The following is a 19,873-nucleotide window of genomic DNA, read 5'->3' on the forward strand; positions in this document are numbered from 1 at the left end:
CCATATTTGGACCTGACACAAGACAGAACTCCACAAGCTGGCTGCATATATCCCTATTTGGGCATGCCTTACAAATAACTCCATATATGGGCATAAAAGGGAGACAGACATAATATCTGGGTGGGGCATTCATTTACAACTTGCATTGTACCAAGTAGGTCAGTGCCCAATGGGCTGTAGAGGCCCTACGGGCACCGTTCTAGTTTATCAAAACCGGATTTTCAATGAAAGTGCTTGTTTCACCATGTTTGGTTTGGTATATTTCATGAGAAATATAATAATCGGTTGTTTCTTTCCGATTATTTGTTTTTAGCACCGATATCGATATTAATTAAAATCATGAATATCGAAGCTGACGCGGCGGAGGAAACACGCCGACAGCACCCACAGCGTCCCGAGCAGGAATCGAACCCAGGACCTTCTAGCTGTGAGGTGACAGCACTACCAACTGTGCCACCGAGAAATGGTGTTCTGATAGACCGTAATAGTTATTGCCATTGAGCAGTCAGAGAATGGCACTATCAGAGTACTTATTTTAAAGTATGTGATGTTAGTGGGTGAGGGGCTATAATAGTCATTTGTGTATTGTGTGTAGACTAGAGGGAACAACTGAGGACACAACCTTGATCACTTGAACATCAATGTGCTATCTTTTTTTCCTCTGTGTGTTAAGCATGTGCAGCATTCCCGGGAATATGACAACCTTTTCCTGGGAATTCCCGTTGGGGGAAAAAAAAGTGCCCCCTAAAATGAATATAGCTACATACAATTCATTGATTTAGGCTCCGCCGCTCTTTGCGTTTATCTTAATATCAATCGAATCAAAGACAATTTGCGCACTGCATCGACATCCCCCGCTGTTCACAGTCACCATGCACAGCCAGTTTCAGGAGGAAAGGAACAATGTACTACTCACGTTCCGTTGGCTGTTCCAACCTTCTCATGGTTCCATTTAATTCCAGGACAGGAGTCTGATTAAGTATAATCAACATTTGGTTTTCATTGAAGTAACACCAATGGAGTTATATGTCCAAGTAGTGTCTCGAAAAGTTAACCTTTTTCATTCATCTTATTCGTGCAATGTTCCAAAACAGAGCTACAGCTATTATCGTCATTACTTTTCTAATACTGTAAGTTTACGGTTTACATCAATCAGCCTCTCAAACCCATGGCTTGTTCCAATGCGTAACGCACGTCGGGCCGGAAACCCCCCAAAATAACAGACAGACAAGCTGTCGACACGCCGTTTCATGGCGTGTTGACAGCTTGCAGATCTGTTCTTTTGGACACAAACAATGGTAACAAGACAACTCACCCCGTTTCTGTTTTCCTCCCAGAATTTTCCCCAGTGAGGGGTGGGAGAGGCTGGACAGCAGACGGCTGGACTTTGAATTTCTCTAACTATAAACTTTCATGACAGCAGAACAGCCTAAGTACAAATATAATTTATGAAAAGCTACTACAGTGAAGTCTGTTCACAGAAGTTGTTGTGGGGATTATCTGACGAGAGGTACCATTTGAGTGTGCAAAACCTTACATATACTAAATAATACTAAATTGTTTATAGGGTCAATATAAGTAAAATAATATAGCCTTTCCACAGGAGTATCTTTTTATATTTCTCCAAAAAGAATACAAACAGCCAATAGCATATTACAAAGTTATCCCCCTCACTGGTGAAAATTCCCGGAGGAAAAACGGGCAAGCACCGGGGTGAGTTGTCTAGTATTCCAAACAATGATGCAAGGCCCTATGTGCACGACGCACGATGGAGTATAGGCTACAACTAAACATGTTTGTAACCAAATACGCCTGTAGCCAGGTAGCCTACTGTAACATAAGGTGGGCAACATATATGGAACTTGATGTTAATGCCGTGAACATTAATTATGTAATGTTTAATAATGAGGCCGCAGCAGCCGCAGCGCACATGAAACATGAAACTGGATGTTTCAAAAACCGGGAAACTGGGATTGCTCATGCGAGGCTGCAGCTGGGTGCATCTCAAACAGCGTGGAGACTTCTGTTTACAAACGAAACCTCGCAAGACGTCCCCGCGAGAGTTGGGAACGCCGCAGTACTGCTTCAGTCTATCTCTGACTAAAACAGTAACTTTATAAATCTGGGAGGCATACTATGATCCGACGGACCATTGCTCCGAAGGAGCATTGGTCCGAGGTGCGCTGGGGGTCGGGAGAGGGTTGGGGTTAGGTTTAGGTGTGCTGCCCCGGGGGAGGTTAGGGTTAGGGTTTGAGGTAGGTTGTCGATCGGACCAAAGTATAGTAACCTATAAATCTATCTTAAAAGACGAAAATAAAACCGCATGAGTTTTCCTGATGTCATAAACTGTCAGAATCAGCTTTTGTTGCGTTGGTTCATGTGCTAAAAGAGTGACTTTGAGAGTGACTTTTTTATTTCTTAAATTGCTAATAAACAACACAACGGCAAAATAACTCATGGAATGGACTAGTTTGCCCATAATAAGGTAAGAAAACAACCCAGACCTCTCAAAAAGTGATAAAAAATATATCCATACATTTAAACAAGGTACAGAATGTATACACAGTATTATAAACACAATGATACACAGACTGAATTCAGTTTTTAGGACACAAATAAATTGTCATGAATAGCAGTATCCTAATTTCAAATTCCAGATTAAAAAAATAACCGAGTCATCTATTAAAGGACCACTTCACCACTTTTCAACCTATCTTCATAGTATAGATCCTCACTAATAATCATGATAAAATGGCTCGATTTTTTAGTCTGTGTCTCATAGGATGGCTGTGGGCAGTTTAGAAAACGTCCTCCAGTGATATCATCATTAGGCAGATTTCTTTTCACAAAAGTGTTTCGATTTTCATTATCGTGGGAACGATGGCTTCCATTTTCGCATTGCAACTTTTCAGGTCTAGAAAGCCTGCAGTTTCTATTGTATTCCCCATTGATGATGTCACTGGAGGACGGTTTCTGAACTACCCACAGCCCTCCTATGAGACACAGACCGAGTAGAAAAAAAGTTGCGCCGTTTTTCATGATTATTGTGGAGCTATTCACAATGTTTACCTTTATAGGAAGGCTAGCATGCATTCGTTTAGCTCCCCAGGGGAGCTGCTCATACAATGTATAGGCTAGCAGTACTTCTAGCTCCCTAGTTTAAGCCCGCCTCTTAGGAGTGATGAGCCGGAAGCCAGGGCATTTCTGACTCTTTTCTGTGACAACCTACTGAAGAACACATGTGATGAGACCAGGCTTTAGTTTAGGCCTACTGAATAACACATGTGATGAGACCATGCAGGCTTTAGTTTAGGCCTACTGAATAACACATGTGATGAGACCAGACTTTAGTTTAGGCCTACTGAAGAACACATGTGATGAGATTCTATTATATCGCTAGAATTAAGCTCCAAAGCATTCATATGTTGAACGAGAGGCATATTGAAGTCAGAAATGAAGCGCGTACTGTAGTATATCCATCATATCAAAACCACGGAGAGCACCCTATTAGGAGAGACGAGGCATTCTTTCTGCCGCACTAACAGCTAATCGAACGGTAAGCTAATATGAAGGCAGAGCGAAGCTACGGGTGCCTGGCTTAGAGTCTGTTGCCTATATCTGTTGTATAATGACTCACTCCCACTGTAGGTCTGCACAAACCTTAAAGACATAGGGAAATGAAAAATATGTTTTTCACACTTTTAGAGCATATCTATGGTCATTATATGGGCATACCTAACAATCTATGCCAAAACAATGGGAACATATCACTTTTTGTGTATTTATATCAAAAGTCTATGCTTTTGTTTTCCTGTGGCCGATTTTGTCTGGTCGCCAAATACCAAAATACTTTGTGAACTTACTTCCAGACTTTTACGTGTAACAAAGTGTATAGTTGACTAAATCAACTGTAGATTTAGTCAACAAAAAATATTATATTTAGTCAACTAAAACTACACCAAATCTAAAACATTTCAGATGACTCAAACTAAATGGAATTGTATTTAAAAGACTGTGACTAAATCAAACTAAATCAATATGTTACACTGGTGTAAATACAAGACACTGCCGCCATCTGGTGGTTGACATCCGACAGCGCATGGTGATGTTTGACAAAGCATCATTCAGAACACCTTGGGAGCATAAACAAAGATTTTTAATATACGAAGATAAACGATCTCGAAATTGGAGAAATGGACTACAAATCCTACAAATGGTCTCCTAAGTAGGCGTATTTTTTACAGCCTACTGCTGTGCAAAGGTTTGGCATTGTTATATATTTAGTCAATCAAACTTTATTTTTTCACAGGTGTTGTTAGCACAGTGCACACTAGTGTCAAATGCCAAATGCCATGATTCTGAATCAGCCCAGAATCAACCAAGACCATACATGTGAAACTAACTGATGGCCCGGGGGCCACATGCGGCCCCCACCATCACTTAATGATGGTGTGTACACACACAAACACACACGCGCATGCACGCACGCACACACACATGCAGCAAAGTGACACGCTTCAAGCTTGTAGATCTGCTATACTTTCGATACTTTTTAAGTTGAATTCTGACAGTTTTGGACATGTGAGGTTTTCCACACGACAGATGACGAGATTATATTTGACTGCAGTCCGGACTATAGATGTATATGAGCTGTATGAACTTCTAAGATGTATTATACCGTTTTTAGGGTGTTGAGACGGTCATAAAAGTTGAACAATGAAGTTTCGCTTCCTAATTATTCTGCCTACACTTCACTGGTGAACAGAAAGAATCAATAAGAAATATTACACGAGAGGGTGTTGTTTAACGTGATTATTGCCACGACAGTGATGCGGTCAGGAACGAGACGAAGTCGAGTTCCGCAAGCATCACTGAAGGGATACCGAGGCCGGGCCTGGCCCAACTAATTTGCATACATTTCAGGGCCGGCCCGGCCCGATGACTCCCGTCGGGTCAGGTCGGGTTCGGGCAGCATTTGAGAACGCTGGTTGTTTGACCCTTTGAAGCTTCAAACAAAGGTGCTTATTGGTCCAAAACCAGGAGGTGTCTCAAAGAATGACCCTTAGCTCGCCCCTCACTCTCATTCTGACTTCCTCTCCAATCTAGCAGCCTCTCTCTCTCTTTCCCTCCCTCTCTCTCCTCCTCCCTCCCGCTCTCTCTCTCCTCTCTCTCCCTTCCTCCTCCCTCCCTCTCTCCCCTTCTATTCCCTCTCTCTCCTCCTCCCTCCCTCTCTCCCCTCCTCCTCACTCCCTCTCTCTCCTCCTCCCTCCCTCTCTCTCCTCCTCCCTCCCTCTCTCTCCTCGTCCCTCCCTCTCTCCCCTCCTCCTCCCTCCCTCTCTCTCCTCCTCCCTCCCTCTCTCCTCCTCCCTCCCGCTCTCTCTCTCCTCCTCCCTCCCTCTCTCTCCTCCTCCCTCCCGCTCTCTCTCTTCTCTCTCTCTCTCCTCCTCCCTCCCGCTCTCTCTCCTCTCTCCCCTCCTCCTCCCTCCCTCTCTCCCCTACTCCTCCCTCCCTCTCTCTCCTCCTCCCTCCCTCTCTCTCCTCCTCCCTCCCTCTCTCCCCTCCTCCTCCCTCCCTCTCTCTCGTCCTCCCTCCCTCTCTCTCCTCCTCCCTCCCGCTCTCTCTCTTCTCTCTCTCTCTCCTCCTCCCTCCCTCTCTCCTCCTCCCTCCCGCTCTCTCTCCTCTCTCCCCTCCTCCTCCCTCCCTCTCTCCCCTACTCCTCCCTCCCTCTCTCTCCTCCTCCCTCCCTCTCTCTCCTCCTCCCTCCCTCTCTCCCCTCCTCCTCCCTCCCTCTCTCTCCTCCTCCCTCCCTCCCTCTCTCTCCTCTCTCCCCTCCTCCTTCCATCTCTCTCTCCCTCCTCCTCCCTCTCTCTCTAAATGTTTTTTTTTAAACACACAAGGTGTGTTGCTGTCCTAGTGCCGAACTGCCCTGTATCTGTGTACACGCGCGCGCGCACACACACACACACACACACACACACACACACACACACACACACACACACACACACACACACACACACACACACATAGAGAAGGGGTGGTGTTATGTTACAACCAGTTTACAGTTAAATGTTGTCACATGACAGCTTTGTGTTCACCTCACAACTGATACATGCCTCAGTGACAGAAGGCGACATTGTGTGTGTGTGTGTGTGTGTGTGTGTGTGTGTGTGTGTGTGTGTGTGTGTGTGTGTGTGGCGGCAAGACCCGCCCTAACTGATGTCAAATCAATTCAAAGGAGATTTCCCCAACCAAATTACAATACACCAAATCTCAGCCACTTGTTCACTCACACTCCATCACTTCAGCATGGCGTTATGGTGTTACTGTGAAATTGGTGACCTACTGAAACACGTGACCATCTTGTGGACTTCACACAACATACATGGAGGTCTTTAAATACGTGGCCAGAACACCAGCTATAGGTTGAACTCTGATAATGAACAAACCGCAACGATTTACATTCGGACACTGACATTGTGCGATTGTCTACTTACTACACGATTGTCACATATTTCAGCAGGTCACCGATTACACACCACTGTGTTACAGGGAGTGGCCGAGATTTTGGCTAAGAATGTTAACCAATCATCACTCCTCTTCCATGTTGCTGTGTGGCATGATTGTTATGAGTCACCTGTAGGGTGTGGTTCTCATGTGGGCTGGGACACCCAGGGGGTCCCCACATGCTTTTGGAGGGGCCCCCAGATGACAGTAAAGTGGCAAATGAAGGGCTTTTAAGACCTTTACAATGCAAGAACAATTGAAAGAGCATTACAGCATCAAAAAGTAATCAACAGACTATACTATAAAAACTGTCTTGATTGATTAAACATGGGCTTAAGCCATTTTGACCTGAGGACGATTCTACTAATGTCTTCTACATCCTGACAGTTTTCTGGAAAAGCTATGTTTCTGTGTCAGTCGTCAGTCATTTAAAAAAGAATAGCAGACCTGCAAGCGAGTGGCGCGTTACGAACTCGTAGATCTGCTATTTTTCAATAGCTAAAGCATAACATAATGCTAACACCAAAAGGGGTTCCCGCCCAGAATGGGTTTTAAACATGGGCTTAAATATGAGAAAGGGGCAAAAATGTGTGAGCTTGTAGATCTGCTAGTTTCACAATATTTACCCATGGACTCAAACTTAATGTAATGCCTCAACTCTTACATTCCAAGAGCTTTGTGGGGGTCCCCAGTTCACATGTGAATGTTTTGGGTGGTCCCCAGTTCACATGTGAATGTTTTGGGTGGTCCCCAGTTCACATGTGAATATTTCGGGTGCTCCTCAGTTCACATGTGAATGTTTTGGGTGGTCCTCAGTTCACATGTGAATGTTTTGGGTGGTTCCCAGTTCACATGTGGATGTTTTGGGTGGTCCCCAGTTCACATGTGAATGTTTTGGGTGGTCCCCAGTTCCAATGTGAATGTTTTGGGTGGTCCTCAGTTAAAATGTGAATGTTTTAGGTGGTCCTCAGTTCACATGTGAATGTTTTGGGTGGTCCCCAGTTCCAATGTGAATGTTTTGGGTGGTCCCCAGTTCAAATGTGAATGTTTTAGGTGGTCCTCATTTCACATGTGAATGTTTTGGGTGGTCCCCAGTTCCAATGTGAATATTTTGGGTGGTCCTCAGTTCACATGTGAATATTTTGGGTGCTCCTCAGTTCACATGTGAATATTTTGGGTGGTCCTCAGTTCACATGTGAATGTTTTGGGTGGTCCCCAGTTCAAATGTGAATGTTTTGGGTGGTCCTCAGTTCAAATGTGAATGTTTTAGGTGGTCCTCAGTTCACATGTGAATGTTTTGGGTGGTCCACAGTTCAAATGTGAATGCATTGGGTGGTCCTCAGTTCAAATGTGAATGTTTTGGGTGGTCCTCAGTTCACATGTGAATGTTTTGGGTGGTCCCTATTCCAATGTGAATGTTTTGGGTGGTCCTCAGTTCAAATGTGAATGTTTTAGGTGGTCCAAAGTTCACATGTGAATGTTTTTGGTGGTCCCCAGTTCCAATGTGAATGTTTTGGGTGGTCCCCAGTTCACATGTGAATGTTTTGGGTGGTCCCCAGTTCACATGTGAATGTTTTGGGTGGTCCCCAGTTCACATGTGAATGTTTTGGGTGGTCCCCAGTTCACATTTTTTTGGGGAGTCACAGTCTGAAAAGGTTGAAAAATGAGAATCACTGAGGTAGATGACAGATAAGACTCTGCAGGGGGACCAGTTCTGTTGGATCACATCAAATAACGCAGTTGTTTCCTGGTGTATTGTGTCTGTAATGTCTTGACAGGTTTCCTGAAGACCAGAGATGAGTCGCCGTGAGGAGAGAGAGGAGGAGGGAGCTGACAAACATCTCATCCACAGACCTGTGTCTCCAACAGCCAGCCTTCTGTCTGTGAAGAGTGACACGTCTATGGGAAAACCTCCTGACTTCAGTGATGAACCTGGACCTCCAGACACACAGTATGTCCCATCCTCCTATTAAGCGTCGCAGTCCCGCCCCCTCGAGAGACCCGGAAAATAAATCCCCGTTCATTTTCCTCATAGACTTTTCAGAAAGTATTTATTTAAAGACGTTTACGCCGTGGACAAAGACAACTCTTGTCGTGACAAATCACGACAATAAACACAATGGTTTGGGCCAAACAAAGAATTAGAAAGTAGAAAAAAACGGCAGGTTACAACACTTTTTTTGTTGTTTTTCTTCTTTGTAATTATTTGTTTGGTCCAAAATATTGTGTTTGTTGTCATGAATTGTCACGACAAGAGTTGGCTTCGTACGAGACTTCAAAGGTCTTTAAATAAACACTTTGTGAAATGTCTTTGAGGAAAAATGCATTGGGATTAATTTCCTGGGCCTGGCGTCGTCATGAAAGGGTGCGACGCTCTATAGCCTACAATTCAAGGTTGTACTGTTACATCTTGTGTACAAATACAGATAAGAGAAAAACGTATTCTTTGTTTGGCAGCATACACAACACTGGCTATAACACAACTATGTGATCTCATGCTAAGTTATATAAATTCCATAACAAGACATAACATCTAATATGTGTACAGTATGCCACCTATACATTTAAACTATCACCTGTTAGTGTAGGCCTATTGTATATTTAATAGCTTAAAGACGCCACACAAGGTTACAGTACAATATTAAGCTTGATGTTTATTTCCCAAGTGAGAAACAGACAAGCTCTATCGCCACATAATAAAGTCACTTCCTCCAAGCTGGTGGTTTCCTGTTAGACCAGAGCCATATAGTAAGACAGAGTTACGACATTGAGGGGCAGAAATCTCTGAGTTCTGTTGGCAAAAAGTAAAAGTATTGTACTGTGACAACTAAACTCTCTGTAATGTTTATGTTGTACTATTACTAATAATCAATCTAAAATAAAGGTATTTAAGATCATTAAAGCTGAGTCCAGTGCATTCTGCCAACTCCCGGTCCAGGACTTGTCACTGTTCACTATGCTCTTCACCAATAGAAGTCTAGACGTAGAAGATTGGACTGAAGCCCCATGAAGTGAATGGAGTTGTGGTAACTCTGTCTTACTCTATGGCTACTACTGACTGCCTAGTCCTAGTCTGGTGTACTTGTGCCCCCTCTTGGCCAGGCCCTGTAACTACAGTTTGTACATGCCTAGTAAAACCACAACATAACAATGTTTTTTGCTATTTTATTCAGTTTTCCTTTTGCTGCAATGTTGTGAGAGGAAACTAAATATGTTACCCTTTTACACTATACAACTAGGGATGGGAATAACATATAGTTATCGGCCATAAGAGCAATTCATTACATCGGATATCGATTTCGGCCAAAATGTCTCATCGGCACATCCCTAGTAGAAAGTCTCTATGTTTGAGCGGGTGCATGTTGTCACGGTTACCGTCACCATGACACATTACAGCTCCTGAACGTTGTCATGTCAAGACCTCCCATGCATTTGACCTTTGGCCCCGGGCCTTCATAAGTCGTTATTTAGTATTAGATACTATATATATATATGATCATGTAATTGTCACAGTATCACATCAATAGTTTTTTGTATAAACCTTTAATGGCCCACTTGAACACCATATACTATAAATATGTACTGGTTATTATTGATTCTGAATTGAATTTTAATTCTCACATTAATCATGTTACCAAGATTGCCTTTTTTCACCTTAGAAATATTGCACGAATCAGAGCCTATTTGTCCTTGGACGATGCAAAAACGCTAATCCACGCCTTTGTTTTCTCTCGGCTTGACTACTGCAATGCACTTTATTCAGGACTGCCTAAGAAAACAACTGACAGATTACAACTCGTCCAAAATGCAGCAGCCAGAGTTTTAACTAGAACTAAGATGAGAGAACATATTACTCCAGTTTTGGCATCACTGCACTGGCTTCCGGTTGTTTTTAGGATTGATTTTAAAATTATTTTACTTGTCTATAAAGCTCTCAATGGTCTCGCACCTTCCTACCTACTTGACTGCCTGCCTAAATATGTCCCAAACCGCCCCCTAAGGTCTTACACTGCTGGCCTGCTCGCGTTGCCAAAAAAAATGGCACCAAAAAAATACGGGGAAGCAGCTTTTTGCTTCTATGGGCCGTCGGCATGGAACAAGCTCCCACTGTACCTTCGTCAGGCAGCCTCTGTAGACATTTTTAAAGCTCAGCTCAAGACCCACTTCTACAACATTGCTTTTAATTGAGTTTTAATTTGCACGTTCCTACCCTGCCCTGACTGATTTGCTGCATGTGGTGTTTTTATTTGTTTTTATTTGTTTTTATTTATTTTATGTTCTTATATTCAATTTTGTTCTTTGCCATTGTTTTATCATTTTAACTACTTATGTTTTATTGTATTCTATTTTTGCCCTGTGAAGCACTTTGAGCTACATTTATGTATGAAAGGTGCTATACAAATAAAGTTTATTATTATTATTAATATATTTAATCATAATTCGAGTCTGCATTATTTCGTTTTTCATCAGGAAAAAAAGATAGTTGACGGACATTTTTTGGCATACTTTAGTCTACAAAATGACCAGTTATTGTGAGCTTGTACATGTGCTATATTTTGGGTGTCAACCATTGTTTAGATATTGCATATTGAATCATTATTAGATCATTATTTCCTCACTCATCTCATTATTGTGTTTTCATTGAATATCCATTTGATATCATTGCTATTGTATGACCATGTGTAGATGGCATACTTGTTTAACAAATGGATTCTTGACAGTCTGTCGTTGTTCCCGTGTATTCATATGCAGTGTTGTCATGACAACAAGTCACCTGGGAATTGAATGTTGTTGTTGACACAAAAAATACTTTATGAGGCCTATAATTTGTCTAATTATCTTTTCTGTAATACATTGACACGACAACGCGTATTCAGGGCGGAGTCACCACCCCCAGGGGAAGTTGTGATTTGCTCTCGTTCACTGCAATGCAATTTGCGGCATTTCCAAAACAATATTGCGCAGAGTAGCGATTATCAAACGTATTTGCAATGCCATACGTTGAAAGATCTGTTGCCCGTGGCCAAGGCACGTTACCTCCGCAAGTTAGATATTATTGGCATAGATGTTTGTCCGTATGTGATTAAGGATTGGAAAAAGTTGCATTGGCAACAATAGAAAATTCTGCCCAGGGTAAAAAACCGGATGTGACGTATTTGGGCGTTCCTGTCTTGCTCCGTGTCAGTGTATAGAGGTTTTTAAAAAGTCCAGTATACATTGAAATGCTAATTTAAAAAAAATTAAATTTTAAATTTTAGGCCGAAAGCATGGGGAGAGAGTATGTTTTGCACTTCGTCCGTATGTGTGTGTCCGTCCATCCTTCTTTCCTTCCGTCCGTCTGTTACCAGCTAATCTCCGGCACCGTTGGCCCGATCCATGCCAAACTTTGCACACACACTCCCTGGATGCCATGACGAACCTTCTTGACGAATATTCTTCAACTGCCTGTTATAGCGCCAGCATGAGGCCGATTTAGGCAAAACACATTTCTGTAGATTACTCGTACACATTTTATCCATACATCACACAATTCGATGTACCCTGCCTATCTCCATAGTCATGTGATCAACACGGGTCTGCACGATTTCCCATCTTCCATCCTGATTGGCTAATTGGCTTCCAAAGCTCACATGATTGGTCCGTGTCGAACAAAATGCCACAACATTTCCATTAGGCAGAGGACGACATGCCACTAATTTATTTTCCAAATCAACCTCACGGTGGCGCTATAACAGGCCAATTCCTGTTTTTAGCTGCATCAATCTGTATACAACTTATGCATGCGCACTCCCTAGAAGCCATGGAAAAACATTGTCCCTTCATCCCTCCACATCTGCCGGTTAAAGCGCCACCATGAGGCCGATTTCTGCTAAACACATTGCTTATGTTAGTCGCACAGATTTCATCCAAATCTCACGCAAATCGGTACACATGATATCTGTAGTCATGTGATCAAGACGAGTCTGTTGGATTTCTCAGATTCTCCACTGATTGGCTAACATTGCCTTCCAAAGTTTTCAGGAGTGGCCTGAAAGTCACCACTAGAGTGCAGCATTACCACATGGATACACTGAGCTTGATCAGCCATTCAGCCTGCCATTAAAAACTACTGTCAAAGGGAACAGACTCTCCCACATTAAGGACACTTTCTTGTGCCGATATGTCCATGGGTGCTTGGAATTACACATACATGCAGCGCGCGCACACACACGTGACACTGCTGGTCATTATGATTGGTAATGGGTGGTTTTGTTAAGTATTCGTTCACGAAATACTTCACTCTATCACTCTACGGGAGGCTTTCCATGGCAAGCTGAGGTAAGCCTCCCATGAAGTGAAGTATTTCGCTCACTTACTTACAAAAAATAAACCTTTTCGTTTTGTTTGTTTTTTTTATCCCACGATTTTGTAACCCATTTTTCACCCCTGTACGTGTCAATCATCTAATGTGATCCTGGGCTCTACACACCCTCCGAGTGTCCAAGTTGCTCCTTTACAGTCTGACAGGGGGGAGTTTCCCTGGTTGGACGTAGCGCGTGGAAGGAACACGTTATTCCAACCAGTTCCTTTCCCCTCCATCAGGCGCCCCGGCTGGCCAGGGGGAGGCAGTTTAGTGCAACACCTTTTCGTTTTGTTAAGTAGGCTATTCGTTCACAAAATACTTCTCTCTATGGGATGGCTTTCCTTCCATAGAGTGATAGAGTGAAGTATTTCGCTCACTTTACTTACAAAATTGTGGTTTCTAAAGAAACCTTTTCGTTACTGGTGTTTGCAAAATTAGATTTCAGGCCTCCAAAGCAGACGTTTGCAAAGACCTAGAAACATGTCTTCAGAAATGGATCAATAAAGTCGATCAATCCATGACAAGGTGTCATGAGTCTTTTGAAAAATGCCTCGATGAAGGAGTTTCACAGTCAGTAAAAAAGTGTGATGAAGTCTTGAAGCGTGCCACAGAAAACAAGGCTGCGGACGTCATGCGGAGTCTACGTCATACGAAGTCTTTAGTTCTGAACAACGGCAACAACTGTGGTCTTCAGACCGCAGGGATGGGTAACTTTGAATTATGGAGAGGGCCACTATAGTTCCACACTCACTCCAGAGGGCCACATTGCATATACTGTCATAGCAAACATAGCTGATCTAAAAGCTCAAAACGTGTGGCAGTGTTTTGAGCTCGCAGATCAGCTATTTTTTAATTTAATTTTAATTTAATTTAAATCCAGATTTATTTTTTGTATTTTTTATATATTTTATATTGGAATCCTCAAAAGTTATAAAACTTTTTATTTCATTTCCAGTTGCCCATGCATGATGATCTCGTTCAGTCCAATCCAGGTGTTTACCAGCTGCTCATCGTTCTGGATCAGGGCCAGGACACACACGCACGCACACACACACACACACACACACACACACACACACACACACACACACACACACACACACACACACACATACACATTAATTTAGATAATTTGTTAATATGTTAATATTAACTGTTATAGGCTACGTGCTAATAGAAATACAAAGAAACATAATTTGCGTTACATATTTTCGTTTAAATACTTAAATGTGCAAATTAATCGTTTCTGTTTGCTTTAGCGGGTACTTTTATTCTGAAGAGCTCGGCCACCGGAAGTCTTATCCTAGCTAGCTTATAGGTGGCTCTGTCGTATGAGCTAATTTAGAACTTCCTGTCTGAGAGCTAGGTAATTTAAGACATCCGGTTGCCTTCAGAATAAAATAAGGTTATTTAATTCGATAATTAAATAATTATTACATTACATTATTAGTATTATTAATACATTAGAGTTATTGTAAAGACACACATTATGTTTCTGTGTAAAAATAAGTAATTAAATAACATAAAGTTATCTAAATGGATAAATGCTATTCACTGGAGTGCATGGACTTTATAAAGTGGACACTGGACAAAAGACGGCTCCGCGAGGCAACTATCTGGACATACCCACGCGTTCAGGGAGATGTCCTCTACCACACCCCACTCTCCGCTAAGCGGGAGAGGTGTAAAATTCACAGCAGCAGAGCTTCTACTGGGGTCAATGCTCAAAACAGTACCGTTTCCGGACCCAGAATGGACACTGGACAAAAGACGGCTCCGCGAGGCAACTATCTGGACATACCCACGCGTTCGGGGAGATGTCCTCTACCACACCCCACTCTCCACTCTCCATGCACTCCAGTGAATAGCATTTATCCATTTAGATAACTTTATTATTATTATTATTGAATTACTTATTTTTACACAGAAACATAATGTGTGTCTTATAGCATCATTTAAATGCTTAATTTGTAGTTTTAATGTCCAAATTTAACTTTTTTTCCACACTCTAGAGGATACTCTTATTTTGAAGAGATCGTCCACCGGAAGTCTTAAATCTGTTCATTAGATCTGTTCACTAGACGCTGCCCTTATCGGCTGTAGCATGATAGCTACGGTGATGTTGTTGAACAAGGAGGCTGGAGGACGCTGGAGCTTGTCGTGCCTCTCTGGGATTGTTGATGTTCGTGCCTTTACACATTCTTTACTCCAGTAGGAACAGCAAGCTTGGTGGAAATGTCTCATAAAGGAGATCAAAAGCGTCAAATGGAGTCTGTTCGGCGGAAGATACATGAACAGCTGAACGCGGTGGGAGAGAAGATATTGTGTGTTTTGGAGAAACAGCAGCACAGTGGTGATGCTGGTGTTTGTTGTGTGAAGCTTAATTTCAGAATGTTTGTGTTGGAGCGCCTCAGTGCGGCCTCTTCCAGAGAGAGATTGGAGACACTAGAAACTCTGCTCGAGAAACAAAACAAAGTGCTGGACATTGATTTTGATATGGACATCGATCGACACACTGCAGGTTAGTAAACTCTGAACAACACCAGTGTAGTAGGCTATAGCCTACAGGTGCTACGTTTCTACTCATTGGGCCATGACTCTTTAGCCGACTGGTAACATACTTGTGCCATAATAGAGTAGGCCTGGTGAGGGTGATGGTCCTACTGGGAGCGTGAACAATTAAAGGACCACTTTTCAACCTATCTTCATATAACAGGTCCTCACTAATAATCATGATAAAATGGCACCATTTATTTTCCTACTCAGTCTGTGTCTCATTTGTTTTGATGAATTGAACATGGTGGACCCTCTTGTAAACAAGTGTAATGCTTAATTGGGTCCACTCACAGTTAACAGTCTTTGTATTGAGTTTGTGCTTCAAATGTACTGTAATTCTGCAAACTGTTAATACATATTATTTCAATCAATCAATCAAAGGAGGGCTGTGGGCAGTTCAGAAACCTGTCCACCAGTGAGTGGCATCATCGTTAGGCAGAATTATTTTTAACAAGATTTTTTGACAAAAATGTTTAGATTTGTATTATCGTGAGAACGATGGCTTCCATTTTAGCATTGCAACTTTTCAGAGCTTGGATTCCTCATCGATGATGACAAGGCTCATTTCTGGAGCCTTGTTGTAAAAGAGACTTAAATAATGGTGATCATGACAAAACATATAGGAGAAATATAGCTGCAAGCAGCGATAAGACAGGGACAAGCAATACGGACAATAACACCAGTGTGAACTGAGCGGTGCAGGCTGCTCAACAACACCGCTGCTGGCTGCAGTTTTAGTGCCCAGTGTGAATGGCCCTTTTAGGCTGCTCAACAGTGCCACTTTAGGTCTCTCAGCGGTATTGCAGCTGTTCGTACAAACAGACCTGCTTATTCTACAATTTTTCACGTACAAACTTCTCTTCAACTGGGATTTCAGATCATGTTCTATGGATTGTGTGTAGAACGTTTCACGCAAATTGTGTATATGACGATTGATATAATTGATATCTTGATAATACAAGTACAAATTCAATGTTTAGATTAAGAAAAACAAAACAAGCCTTGGCACAAAGACAGAGAGAGACAAACCTTCTGTTGTAAATTAGATATTTTTTAATTAGATATTTTTTAAACAATGGTGATTGTGACAAAACAAATAAGAATACATGTCGTCTAACTTTGAGTTGTTGAGCTGCTCATTCTCTCCTCTTCTCTCCTCCTCCTGTCTGTGTGTAAAGAGGTTTCATCTGAATGTGAGGAGTGGAGATCCAGTCTGGTCCAGGAGGAACCACAACCTCCACAGATTAAAGAGGGACCGGAGGAGAGGAGCTCCAGTCTGGTCCAGGAGGAATTACATCCGCCACAGATTATTGAGGAACAGGAAGAGGAGACTGGTGAGTCAACTTTCACATTAATACGTAGGAAGATGTAACCTGACTCTGCCAGATTGGGGCGGTATTGGGTAACCATGTTCCCCAACACAGCAACCATCTGGGATCTCTCAGGGAGTTGAGTTAACATCGAACCACTCCGTGGTTCGAACCAATCAGCCTGAGCTAAAGGCGGGATATGTGCGAAACCGGATGTGAAGCTATATAGACACGTCAATATGATTGGTTGTGTTTGCACGTCCACACGTCCCATCCAATCATCTACCAAGTATCTTGAAAAAAAAGGAACAGCCCCGTCATCGAATTTGCTTCCGAGATCCCAGATTAATACGTAGGAAGATGACCCACACGGGGAAAACAACTCGGACCCTGATACTACAGCTACTCTGGCGTCACTCGACATAACTTCTTCTTTTGGGGAAGCATCGCGGCCAACACACGGGTTGCATGGCACAGGCACCTGAAAGCCAGCTCTGACAGTTGGACGGGGTTAACGTGAACACGCGCGCTGTTTCGACACCACACTGTCCGCTCCCTCCTCAACCACCGTGCCATAGGCTACATGCACGCACAGGACTGTAACTGTTGCCAAGGCAATTACCCATTACCCACACTGAATATCATTTGCTGTTCATATATTCAGAACGGGTAAGGACTAGTGTGTGTGTGTGTGTGTGTGTGTGTGTGTGTGTGTGTATATATATATATATATATATATATATATATATATATACACGCACTGTATAGGTGATATTCACATAAAAATAAATCTCAGAAAATAGCTGTTCTTCAATCTCACTATAGGCAAATGGATAAGTGTCCATTTGGTTACAAACTATAATTTAGCTAGGGACCCCCTGGAACTCTCAAGGACCCCTGGGGGTCCCCATAACCCACTTGGGGAACCACTGCTCTAAGCTGTAGATTGGCTATTTTGGGAGAAGAGATATAATGTAAATATAACATTGCTGTGATTAAATAAATAATGTAATTTTGTCTCATCTTGGTAGCCCACCAGAATGTAATTCAGCTAGAATATAGCTCATTCTGATACCTGCTCAATAGTTGTACCTGATTGATTTATTATTGTATCAACAGTTTGTATAGAATGGGTCCAGTTCAAAATATACAAGGTATAATGGCTGATAATAATTCCCAATAAATTACTCATGTCGGCAGGCTAAACCTGGGAGTACAAATTCAATGTTTAGATTAAGAAAAACAAAACAAGCCTTGGCACAAAGACAGAGAGAGACAAACCTTCTGTTGTAAATTAGATATTTTTTAATTAGATATTTTTTAAACAATGGTGATTGTGACAAAACAAATAAGAATACATGTCGTCTAACTTTGAGTTGTTGAGCTGCTCATTCTCTCCTCTTCTCTCCTCCTCCTGTCTGTGTGTAAAGAGGTTTCATCTGAATGTGAGGAGTGGAGATCCAGTCTGGTCCAGGAGGAACCACAACCTCCACAGATTAAAGAGGGACAGGAGGAGAGGAGCTCCAGTCTGGTCCAGGAGGAATTACATCCGCCACAGATTATTGAGGAACAGGAAGAGGAGACTGGTGAGTCAACTTTCACATTAATACGTAGGAAGATGTAACCTGACTCTGCCAGATTGGGGCGGTATTGGGTAACCATGTTCCCCAACACAGCAACCATCTGGGATCTCTCAGGGAGTTGAGTTAACATCGAACCACTCCGTGGTTTGAACCAATCAGCCTGAGCTAAAGGCGGGATATGTGCGAAACCGGATGTGAAGCTATATAGACACGTCAATATGATTGGTTGTGTTTGCACGTCCACACGTCCCATCCAATCATCTACCAAGTATCTTGAAAAAAAAGGAACAGCCCCGTCATCGAATTTGCTTCCGAGATCCCAGATTAATACGTAGGAAGATGACCCACACGGGGAAAACAACTCGGACCCTGATACTACAGCTACTCTGGCGTCACTCGACATAACTTCTTCTTTTGGGGAAGCATCGCGGCCAACACACGGGTTGCATGGCACAGGCACCTGAAAGCCAGCTCTGACAGTTGGACGGGGTTAACGTGAACACGCGCGCTGTTTCGACACCACACTGTCCGCTCCCTCCTCAACCACCGTGCCATAGGCTACATGCACGCACAGGACTGTAACTGTTGCCAAGGCAATTACCCATTACCCACACTGAATATCATTTGCTGTTCATATATTCAGAACGGGTAAGGACTAGTGTGTGTGTGTGTGTGTGTGTGTGTGTATATATATATATATATATATATATATATATATACACGCACTGTATAGGTGATATTCACATAAAAATAAATCTCAGAAAATAGCTGTTCTTCAATCTCACTATAGGCAAATGGATAAGTGTCCATTTGGTTACAAACTATAATTTAGATAGGGACCCCCTGGAACTCTCAAGGACCCCTGGGGGTCCCCATAACCCACTTGGGGAACCACTGCTCTAAGCTGTAGATTGGCTATTTTGGGAGAAGAGATATAATGTAAATATAACATTGCTGTGATTAAATAAATAATGTAATTTTGTCTCATCTTGGTAGCCCACCAGAATGTAATTCAGCTAGAATATAGCTCATTCTGATACCTGCTCAATAGTTGTACCTGATTGATTTATTATTGTATCAACAGTTTGTATAGAATGGGTCCAGTTCAAAATATACAAGGTATAATGGCTGATAATAATTCCCAATAAATTACTCATGTCGGCAGGCTAAACCTGGGAGCTAAAAACAAACGCGCCACAAACAATGATAAAAATGTCCAAACGTGCTCATAAGTTTAAAATGTTTATATAGTCTCGTTGTAAAAGAGACTTAAACAATGGTGATCATGACAAAACATATAGGAGAAATATAGCTGCAAGCAGCGATACGACAGGGACAAGAAATACGGACAATAACACCCGTGTGAACTGAGCGGTGCAGGCTGCTCAACAACACCGCTGCTGGCTGCAGTTGTAGTGCCCAGTGTGAATGGCCCTTTTAGGCTGCTCAACAGTGCCACTTTAGGTCTCCCAGCGGTATTGCAGCTGTTCGTACAAACAGACCTGCTTATTCTACAATTGTTCACGTACAAACTTCTCTTCAACTGGGATTTCAGATCATGTTCTATGGATTGT

This window comes from Protomyctophum bolini (genome assembly GCF_963924005.1).
Source record: "Protomyctophum bolini genome assembly, chromosome: 21".
Taxonomy (NCBI): domain Eukaryota; kingdom Metazoa; phylum Chordata; class Actinopteri; order Myctophiformes; family Myctophidae; genus Protomyctophum; species Protomyctophum bolini.